Here is an 11914-nt window from a genome sequence, read left to right on the forward strand (position 1 = left end):
CAGTGCCTCAAGTCCCTAAACTCATAGTCCTTGACACTCTCTCTCTCTCTATGTGTACAAGGCTACTACAAGTGCCCGAGACGACCTTGACTAAAGTCCTCACACATACATCTACCACATGGCCTACATCATCGGTGGCTCAGAGGTGGTTTTACTCTGTTGGGGCAGGTTACATTGGGTTGTGGGGTTTCTCTCTCTCCCTCTCTTAGAAAAGATGATCTGACTCCACTTCCTTAGGATCCTCCATGAAGTTTTTCGATGTCGTTCCTTCTCCACTGGGTTTGCTATAGTAGTCTCTTGCCATGTGTCCTGGCTTTCCATAATTGTGGCAAGTGAAGGTCCTTCATCCTACTCTGCCTCTTCCTCGTCCTCGTCCTCGAGAGAATCCTCCTCGTCCTCGAGAGAATCCTCCTCAGGTGAAGAATGCTTTTTCTTCTCTAGTTATTGAGTCCAACCATTTCTTCTCTTTGACTCTGGTCTCTTACTCTCTAGTAGAGCTCCTTCTATCTCGTGTAGCTTCAATTCAGGTACATTCTTTAATATTTCTACAATGTTTTCATATTCACCTTTGTCCACACTCTTCAAAAGCACTGCTAGTGCCTCATCATCTTCTACCTTTTTGCCAATAGCTGCCAGTTGTTGCTTAATGCTTTTATATTTGTTCAAGTGTGTGATTAAAGTTTCACTTTCCTTCATATCCAGTTTGTAGAATTGCATTAATAGATTTATCTTTGAATTTTTTGCTTGACTGCCAAATAATTTATTGAGTTCATCCCATGCATCTTTTGCCCATGGTATCCCTGTGATGTGATGAATGATTTCATCATTTAAACTGAGTGCGATAAGTCCTAATGCTTTCTCATTCCTGCTTTTCCACTCATTTTTCCCTCTCACCTCTGGGCATTCATCTCTTCCCTCAACTAGCCCCCATAGATTTTTCCTAATGAGCAAATACATGGTTTTTGTCTGATGACAGTAAAGATTATTGCTTACAAGATTAAAGATGTGATGTAAAATTTAGAATGATGTCTACTATGGAGCAGCTTGTTAAAGCAATAAGAAAAGGTTGTCATGTATATACCGTGGAATTACTGACAAAAAATTGAAAAAAATTGTAAAGAACAAAAAAGTGTGATGATCATTCTTTACTTTAGTGATTTTGAGATTTTTTTCTTGATGATTTGACTAAATTACCTCTTTATACATTTGGATATCACGAAATAGAGCTCATACCAGGTGAAGAACATGTATGTAGAGCTCTTTATCATTTATCCGTGGAGGAAGGTGCAGAGTTGAAAATGCAAATGCAAAAATTGCTTGAGCAGGGATTCATTAGGCCTAGTGTGTCTCCATGGGGTGCTTTGGTTGTCTTCGAAGAAGAAGGATGAGACTATGCGGTTGTGTGTTGATTACAGGGGGATCAATAAGTAAACGATCAAGAATAAGAATCCATTGCCAAGAATGGGAGAGCTTTTTGATTAGCTTGCAGGGAGTTTCATATTTTCTAAAATTGATATGCGATCTGGTTACCATTAGATTCGCATCAAAGACAATGATATAGCAAAGACTGCAGTTAGAACACGTTTTGGGCATTATGATTTTGTTGTGATGCCATTTGGATTAACGAATGCACCTACTACTTTTCAGTGTGTGATGAATCACATTTTTTAGGAGAACTTGGATGACTTTGTACTGGTGTTTTTGGATGACATATTGGTGTTTTCAAAAGTAAAAAGGAGCATGAGGAACACTTGTGGAAAGTTTTTCCACATACTGTTAGAGCCTAAGTTGTATGAAAAGAGGTCCAAAATGCGAATTCTTTAAAGACAGGGTGGATTACTTGTTTGGGACACATTATATCTAAAGAAGGTATTTCTATGGATCCCAAGAAGATTGTAACCATTGTGGAATGGCCAACTCCCATTTTTGTTAGAGAAGTTCATGGAGTTCTTGGACTTGCAAGTTTTTACCGAATCTTCATTTTTGAGTTTTTTCACAAAGTAAGTGCTATGATGGACTTTTCGATGAAGGGTAGAATATTCATGTGGATTGTACAATGTGAGCCGAAATTTTAGATTTTGAAGCATGCATTGACTACAACACTTGTGCTTAAATTGACTCAGCTTGAAAAAACCTTCTTGGTTGTAACGTATGCTAGTATTATAGCGCTTGGTGGGGTTTTGGTGCAAGATGGCTAATAATTTCAGTGGCAACATGGGCAAGTAGCAACCCAAAACTGTCTTTGTGCAACCATTGAATTTTTGACTTTATTTTCACCATCTCCTGTGATGGCTGGCATTGTAATCGCTTATGATGTCTAACAACATCTCTTTTTTATGTGTTTAATATCTTATGTATGTTTAACAGCATCTGTTTTGATATATAATATGCATGTCTCCTCAAGGTGTGGAGGGAAATGTGAACCTCTAGTAGATATCCACTACGGTCTCATTGTCAGGCTTCAACACATCAAGATGAAAATGTGGATGAAGGAAATGAAGGGCTCGAAGCTCAATCTATAATGACAGGACTTGAGAGTGCGGATAATGTTTCAATAAGGTGAAGTAGGCCTCAAAAAGTCGGTGCAAATGAGGATGATGATATAGCTGCTTTAGGAAAAGATGTGGATCTCAATAGGTATGGCAAAGAGATTTTTAAGTAGAAGGCTTCAATCATGTAGGGATTCTAAATTGGTTTGAATTGACACTTATAGAGGATTATGAGGTTACAAAGGGGATTATGAGGTTATGGTGGAGGATTCTAAGGTGAATAAGGAATATAAGGACTTTCAGGATTACTTTCTTACTCTATGATTTGAGATTGCAAATGTTCTATATGATTTATGGGATCTTTAATGGTGTTTTGAGATTGCAAATGTACTATATGTTGATTAGACCTTTAATGATGAAGATAGTTTTTTGAATATGTTGATAAGGCCATGCAAATCAAGCAGAAGAGACTCAAAACTTTGAATCAAATTTGTCTACCCCAAAACAAAGGTCTTCCAAGAGAGCCTCTTCATTTTTGCATTCTTTTTTTAGAAGATGCTTCCTTAGTCACTCACCCCACAAAAGAATAAGGCATGTGAATACACATGGTATATGGACTTAGCACTTCAATGCAAGGTTAAATCAGTCCCCAAATGTAAGAGCAGGTCAGCAGTCCCCACTTGTAAGAGCAGGTCAGCAGTCCTTTGCATCCATCTTAAGAAAGATATGCATGCACCAAAAAATATTGACTTATTCACTCTCTACATAATAATGAATCTCAATCACTATCGTATGTCTAATCCCACTCATTCTTGACTTCATTGTGTGAGTCTTGTTGGTTTGCACTTGGTTTGTCAAGAGTTATTCATGAACGCAAATATTTCCCCTTAATAGGTTAAAAGTTATTACTCTAGATAAAACTAGTCAATAATAGAATACTTAATGTATATATATACACATATATGTAAGGAGAATATACTGATGTATATGATAAATAACAAGGAAAAATTAGAAAAATATGTGATTTGTACATAAGCTATAAGGTTTAAAGAAATACTCATAGTAATGACAAGGTGTGAAAATATGTGATTTGTACATAAGTTATAAGGTTTAAAGAAATACTCATAGTAATGACAAGGTGTGGAATAATAATAATAAAAGTTTTCTATAAAACATGTCTCACCATTGACTTTGGCCAACATTATTGAAGATGGTAAGGTGGTCAGCATCGACATTATGGATGTCTCTAGTAGTAGTAGTTTAACAAAGTTGAACCGGTCCTCTAGGAAGGATGATTGCTAAGAATAATTATCAGTCCATCCTTGGGAGAAATCCGAGCTAAGTAACTCCTTGATTTATAAAGAAGGATAAGGTGATCAAGGATTTTCTAGAGGAACTTAATTGGTTTGGCTTACAAGGCTAGCTGACAAAATTGTCCATAAAACCAAGAATAAGGTGATAAGTCTAAAATTGGATCGTAGCTTGAGCCCTTGGTACTTGAATTTCAATGGGAATTTTGTCAAGAAATTGTGAATTTAAATATTTATGAATTGGTTAAGGATACTCGCTAAGTCACTCCTTAAGTTAAAAGAAGGAAAAGGTGATCAAGGATTTTCTAGAAGAAATTGTGAATTTAAATATTTATGAATTGGTTAAGGATACTCGCTAAGTCACTCCTTAAGTTAAAAGAAGGAAAAGGTGATCAAGGATTTTCTAGAAGAACCTAATCGGTTTGGCTTACAAGGCTACCTAAAAAAATTGTCCATAAAACTAAGAATAAGGTGATGAGTCTAAAATTGGATCTTACCTCTTGAGCCCTTGGTACTTGAAATTATATGGAAATTGCAAACACATTATGATCTGGTTAAGAATACTCATGGATCAATGGAATGACTTCCATTTTTTGAAAAGGGAATGAATGATACAATTGGTTGGGAACATCGTGGATCTATGGATCATCTATGTGATGCATTGTAGGGAATCACAACATATATTGACTAATGCACTTGTGTGGCAAAATCCATGTGGGAATCACGACATATATTGACCAATGCACTCGTGTGGAAAAATCCACGTAAATTAACATCATATGGGTTCATCGTCAATGGTGGGGAATATGTGGGAGGACCAACTTTTGAGGTTGTGACCCTCCTCTTGGTAAGGGCATAAGAGTGTGCTCCTAGCACAGCTCAGTGAGTGGAATTGTAGTGGCCTCATGGGTGTACTATGCTCCCTATGTTAGGCATGGCTGGTGGAAGCAACCCTGAGGTGGAAGGGCTCGCCTGGAATCTAATAATCTAAGGAATGTTATGTAGGATATTGATGTTGTGAATTGCACCTAACAATTATCAATAGATTGAGCCACTCTTTGAATGATTCGATGGTGTGAATTGCTAAAAATAGTCGCTCTATAACTCTATGAAACTAGTATTTATTTTTTCATTGATCTACTTGTTTTTAGTCTGAAATTACACACATCAATCCTCAAAAGGCCAACAACATCAACTATGAATTTAGAGTCTAAAGTAACTGATTCAGACGTTGGAACCATTAGGGAAAATCCGAGCTCATTTTGGGGCCTTTTGGCTAGAATGAAAAATCCCTCTCCTCTAATGAGAAAGGCCAATGTAACATTAGAAAACTTGTAAATCAAATTATAATTTACAGAAATGAAAGACTAAAACTATTCTTTATTCTCAATGTGAACGTCATGCATTCAGTATAGTGTATTTTTTATTTTTGATCAAATTTAGGGTTATTAAAGTAGTTAATGCACTTGGGAGGAAAGAAAAAGCTTCCTTGGTTGAGCTCTTCTATTTTTTATTGTTATTTTTTTGCCACTCTCTTTGACAAGTATTTCTCCATTGTTTATACTCTCTATCATTTATTTCTCCTCTGTTCATAAAACATTATGACATAAAAATATCGGTGTGCATGCACAAAATATAGTTTGAAACAAAACGTGGAGGAACAATCAATATGTAAAGAGGGAACTTCTAAAAAAACACAAAGTTGATTCTTCCATTTTTTCAGTATTAGTGGAAAGTACAATTTCTTCAATGAGTAAATGGGAGAAACTTGTCATGTTAAAAGGAAATTGGGTGCTTATGCAACCAAATGGGAGAAGGAGAGCAAGATCTAATAATGTGTTCTTAGCAACATGGAAAGGTAGAGTGAAAGACTTCAGGTTTGTTGATGGGAAGAATAATGTAAAGGAAATATTGATCCAACATGTTTATATGCACAAAGAGAGACTATCCAGACTATCTTCCACAGCATAGACCAAACTATAAGTGCCTAAAAAATAATAGATAACCATGTTATCTTTACTTTTTTAATTTTGAAAATTATCTAGCTACAAATTTGTTTTTGTCTCTATTAACATAGATGTTTATCCAAAGAATGGAAGCCTATACAATGGATATTGGGGTTATTTGATGTTTTGCATGGGACAGTAGGAGAAGTGCATTACAGAGGTTGATCTGCAACACAATTGGCACAATCTGATAATTTCTTTTATGACCATTTTTATAAGTTGATGGATAACCAACACACATATGGTATTTTAGAAAGATAACAATTACCATCATGGAATATTATAGACTGACCAATTCAAATGCTTCTATTAGTGAATCCTATAGAGCCAAACTCTTTATGGCAGTACAATGTTCATTATGGCCAAGTATTGCAACAAGAATTATTAAAGTGAACATATACATGCCTATTTCAGTGTTTGTAGACTTTTTCAGTAAGTACCCAATAAAGGTTAGCAAGACAATGCTCACATAGAGAGTTAATGTTGTAGAAAAAGGTCTTGATTTTCTTGATTATGGTTAGGATAAGAAAATTTCCAATATGGCGTACTATGAAGTTGTGCCAAAAACAATTCTAGTGAAGTACATGATTGGGTCTCAAAATTTTATAATGTCCTTCTATTATCAAAGCAGTCGGTTCATTGGTGTTGACAAAATTGTCCCAATGGATCACGATTTTAATACATCTGGTGAAGGAAATCAATTTACTGACATAGAGGTATATAAAGGGAGAATATTATTGGTTATTATGTCTCTTAGGTAATGATGTACACTTGCTCAATTGTGCCATGATATTCTTACCTAAAATGAAGCCAATTTGCCAAAGAGATTTACATTCATTATTAAAAACAGAAAGGTAATTTCAATGTAATGCTTTATTATTTCACTTTACGTTGAATCAATATTTTTAATTCATATCAATAACATCACATGAAAACAAGTATTACAAAGAAGAGAAAGACTATACACTGCAGAGATATACCAAATTGCATTCTTAATATCTTCCATGATTAACTAAATACAGGTAAGGTGTTATTCGGTATTTTTATGTACAAAAGTAATAAGGATGGCATTTTATCATCATCAAAATATACAATTGCGTTCTACTACTAAGTAGGTTTGACTTCAACATACGCTTCAATTTTGTCCATGGGCTTTTCTTCTGTGGTTTTAGCTTCACCAAAAGTATCTATGGTCGAAACTTTAATTTTGATATCCTCCTTTGTACCGGCAGATTTGGAGCCCTCCCTTGTATCTTTTATTTTATATGGCAATTCTTATGTGGGTTTGACTTTAGAAAATGGGGATTCTTCTATAGATTTACTTTAACATGCTCTTCTATTTTATCCATGGGCTTATTTTCTATGGTTTTGGCTTCACCAGAAGTATATGTAGTTGTTGGAACTTTAATTTTGACATCCTTCTTTATAGTGGCAGATTTGGAGGCCTTTCTTGTATCTTTTATTGGTTGAGGCGTTTCTTGTACAGGAGGGGGTATCTTCTAGCATGGTCAAGTAATGTACTTGTCATGGTAGCTCTAAATATGTCCACATATATATCATTGTAACTCTTTGAGCTCATGTGTAGTTTGAAAATAAATAATCATTACATTTTGTTATATCTTTCACTTTTGCATCATCACATGGTGTTACTAGGAGAATATCTCTCATCTTGATGTCCACCCATTCCACAGGATGAAGAAGCTTTTCATATCTTCAATGTACCCTCTTTAATGTCTCCATGTCCTTGTGCATGATTGTCAACCTATGTGCATGCACTACAAGAGAATCATTGTTTTTCGACGCTTAGTTTCCGTGCCTGGTTGCGTCGTTCGATATGTGCGTTAAAATATGCGTGGAAAAAAGTACACCTTCATCCAATCCTAATCCCGTGTGAGCCTCACCTACTTCCTCAACTAGTATGTCTTCTTCTTGTTCTTCTTGTTGTTCAATAGGTGCTAGTGGTGTATGCTCAACCATCACATGATCTGGGGGGAGTTCCTCAGCATCTGGAAAACAGTCAACTGCTATTTTCACCTCTTCAAATATTTTTTTTCCACATGGATTTATTTGGATCACAAAAAACCATTTATGATCTATCGAGTCTTCCACAAAGATTACTTGCTCACAGTGCTCTAGTAGCACAAATGTGTCCCTTTGGTCAGTTCATATCTTTGTGCGGTCTACTTGAAGAAATCCACACTTGTCTTTGCATATAGTTACTTGCACCCCTTGAGTTACCAACTTGAACCATTTCACATCAAAAATGAACATATCAAACTTTCTGAATCCAACCTTGATAATATCTTGGATTGTTCCACAATAATCTAGCATGCCTACTTCAGTATTGCCATCACTTGCACTTCAACGACTTTCTTGCATGAAATTAGCCTTCACACCACAATCAAATGTTGTTCTCTTTTTATCTATTCCTTCTACTCAAAAGTGAGGTCCACGTGACCAAATTTCCCCAAACTTGTGATACCGCAAGCACAATAAATAAGTACTTTTATTGTATAAATTCACAAAAGCACAACATAAAAGACAATGCGTAGATATCTCTAACTCATATACATGGAGATCACAACCATATGCAAGCTCCTCCTCCTCATCATTTATTGATTCACCATTGCGTTTAGCTAGTAGTATGGTTTGCTTGAGCCATTTATTAGAAGGAAAGTCTGGAAGAAGTGAAAGTTTTGTTGGGTACGGTAGTGTGCGGGTTGTTCGACTCCTTCTAAAACTCAAACGAGCTTGGTTCCTTTCAGTCTTCACCAAGTTATATCTCTCGATCCATTTGTCCATAGCATGTGAGTTTAAGATGCAAAATTTATTGATCTTCTCACGCAATGCTACATCCATTGTTCTCACAATGCCTTTCCCTTGTGGCTCTTCCCCAACTAGTCAATCATCTTCTTCTTGTGTCCATAATCTTGGCATATCGGGATCAGACGTACTGAGAAATTTAGTTATATATACAAGTGATTCTTGAACAAGCCATCTTGGTGCCATACTACCTTCAGGACGAGCTCTTTGTTGACTAACAAATCCTTTAAGTGTCTTCATAAATCTCTCCAAGAAAAACATCCATCGGCTATGGAAAACCCCAGCCACAGCAACTTCATCAACCACATGAACTAGCAAGTGCAATTGAATGGTTAAAATACTTGTTGGAAACTATTTCTCGGCCATTGTAACAGCCTCGATGGAGTTTAATCTTGCTGCTTCCAATGTGTCTCTACTAATCTCTTTCCTTGATATCCAACTTACCACTGCACTAATTTTTTAAATTGTTACTCTAATGTCATCGTTGAGGCAATGCTTGATGGCTATAGGAAGCACGAATTGCAAGAATTTGTGCCAATCATGAATCTTCAAGCCACTAAGCTCATCGTCCTTTATAAATGCTCCCTTCAAGCAATGCATGCATCCTGTAGGGGTATGAAACTCACTAATGCACTTCTTTACACACCGTTGCTTATCCTTTGTCTCATGACGACCCAAGTTGCTTTTGGTAGCTTCACCTTTTCAACTGCTCTATTTTGGGACAATAAGTGGTGCATGCGTTGAACCTCTTGTAAATCATCTCGTTGTGCCTTGCTCTCCTTTGCTCTTGTGATGGTTTCCCAAAGCACCTCGGCTATATTCTTGAAAATGTGCATTGGGTCAAGAAGATAGTTCACTAAAAGGTCATTCCAGTATGGAAGTTGATGGAAAATGGATAGACGCTTCATTCCTGGAGATGTACAGGTTGGATCTAGCTCCCATAAGGTCCTCCCATCACTGCTCTTCTATATGCGAGGAGACCTTCCTAGAAATCCCTCACGTAAAGGATGGTCCACTGGGAGATACTTCTTGTGGCCCTCGTATACTATCTTCTTCATAGAGTTTGAGTATCGAGCCTCAAGTTGCGGCCCACATAATGGAAATCCATTATACCTTGACACTAAAAGCCCTGTAGAACATCAAAAAAGATTGTAGTAGGTAAGTTTGGATGACAATCATGACTTAACATAATATGTTAACAAGCTACAGTATTACCTGAGTACTCTCCATAGCCAGGCCAATTATGCATAATCCACATAAGTATTCCTCTCAATGTTAGCGCACGTTGTCCAAAACTCTTGGAAATATCATGAACTTCAATGCCCTCCCATAGAACACGAAGCTCCTTAACTAAAGGGGCTAAACACACATCCATGTTCTTCACCTCGTACTTTCCAAGAACTATCAAAGACAATAAAAGATGCCCTTTTTTTATCGATAGCCATGGTGGAAGATTATAGTTAGCTAGACAAATAGGCCATGTACTCCATGATGAACTTCGTAGACCAAATGGATTCACTCCATCCATCGCTAGTCCGAGTTAAATATGGCGAGCCTCCTCCTGAAAGGCTACCCACTTCTCTTCAATGTGCTTCCATGTAGGGGAATCTGCGGGCACACACATAACACCATCCGTGGACCTAGTGTTACGGTGCCAAGTCATCAATCCTGCAAAATGGATTTGCAATTGAACATTGTTTTAATCCGAGGGATGATGGGAAAGTGTCGTAAAACACCATCGTATTCATGCAACGACCTGTCGATGGAGGGTTTTTGCGCATGCAGTGGTCTTGTTGGTCAAAGAGGAGCCGTGAGAGCAAGGCATCGACTTCCTAGCAATGCAGGGTGTGGTGAGAGGGAGGAAACCGTGAGAGGTGCCAAGAGTGTGCTCTATGTGGTGCAATCAGGGATTTCATTCACGTGATCACGTTAACCGCGAAGTGGTAATAACACTAGTTAATAACACTCTCACACACTTGTTAATATCATAGATATTCACACAACCGGGAGAAACTTGCTATCCCGGTTTTCCCGGCGGGCTACTAGCTTGGCCCGGCGGGCCACTATTTAGCTCGGCGGGCTACTTATCTAGCCCGGCGGGCCTTTTTTTGCGCCAAAAACTTTGCCGTTTTGGAGGGACCTATATAAAGGGTTTCCCCTCACTTCCAAATGTACTTTACCAAAGCACTTGGGTGGCTCACCTCAGGCTAAAAGACACAAGAGGTGAGTATAAATATTCTGAATTTTTGTTTGAAGCTTGTTAATAATATTTTGTATTTTATAAGATTTTGATTGTAAATGGTTTATCGTATTTGTTACGTGGACTAGCAATGTCTCCTCTTGGGTGGTCTACTCGAGTGCCAATTGGTCTGGGTAGGAGCTTCCCTAGAGGAGGGTATAGGTGGTGAGATGTTCGGGACATCATCTCTATCTAGGGATGGATTGCCTCAAATGCATCTCACCAAACGTTTGGTTTCTTTAGGTCGACTAGCAATACCTCCTCTTGGGTGGTCTACTCGAGTGCCATTTGGTCTGGGTAGAAGCTTCTCTAGAGGAGGATATAGGTGGTGAGATGTTCGGGACATCATCTCTATTTAGGGATGGATTGTCTCAAATGCATCTCACCAAACGTTTGATTTCTTTAGGTCGACTAGCAATACCTCCTCTTGGGTGGTCTACTCGAGTGCCATTTGGTCTGGGTAGGAGCTTCTCTAGAGGAGGATATAGGTGGTGAGATGTTCGGGACATCATCTCTATTTAGGGATGGATTGCCTCAAATGCATCTCACCAAACGTTCGGTTGCATTGGCAAGAAGTGGGTTTTAGACTTTATAATTGCATATTTTAGTTTTACTCAGGCTGTTTTGGATCTCAAATCTTGCATGATTGTTGTTTAGGTGTTACAATGGTTGCTTCTAATTGCGGCACATCAACCCAACGAAGCAACAGACCATTAGAAACTAGTGGAGTTTCCTTGCAACGAGATATGACAGCACAAACTTTGAATGTTGCATCTCAAAGTGGCAAGAGGAGGAGCGGAGGAAAATCACCGGGACCTGAATGGCAATTTGCTTCCAATCTTTCTAGATTTGTCGAATGGAAGTGTAATTTTTGTGGCTTGGTAAAATCTGGGCTCCCAGAATAAGGGAGCATTTGCTTAGCACTAGCATAAAAAATCCCGGAGGTAAATGCAAGGGTGCAGGAGCTGATGATGCTGCAAAGCGCCTTAGAGCTTTGATAAGTAAACAAGTATCACAAAACAAGAGGCCCAATCTCTGTGCAAGAAA

The 11914-nt window shown here is 37.8% G+C and overlaps 1 pseudogene; it reads right to left on the reverse strand.

Moving 5' to 3' along the window:
* Positions 1 to 8166: 8166 nt before the first annotated feature.
* On the reverse strand, positions 8167 to 8994 carry LOC147632492 (uncharacterized; annotated as a pseudogene).
* Positions 8995 to 11914: the final 2920 nt, after the last annotated feature.

The sequence above is a fragment of the Cibotium barometz genome, chromosome 13, assembly GCF_041138505.1.
Source record: "Cibotium barometz isolate CiBa-2024 chromosome 13, ASM4113850v1, whole genome shotgun sequence".
NCBI classification, from domain to species: Eukaryota; Viridiplantae; Streptophyta; class Polypodiopsida; order Cyatheales; family Cibotiaceae; genus Cibotium; species Cibotium barometz.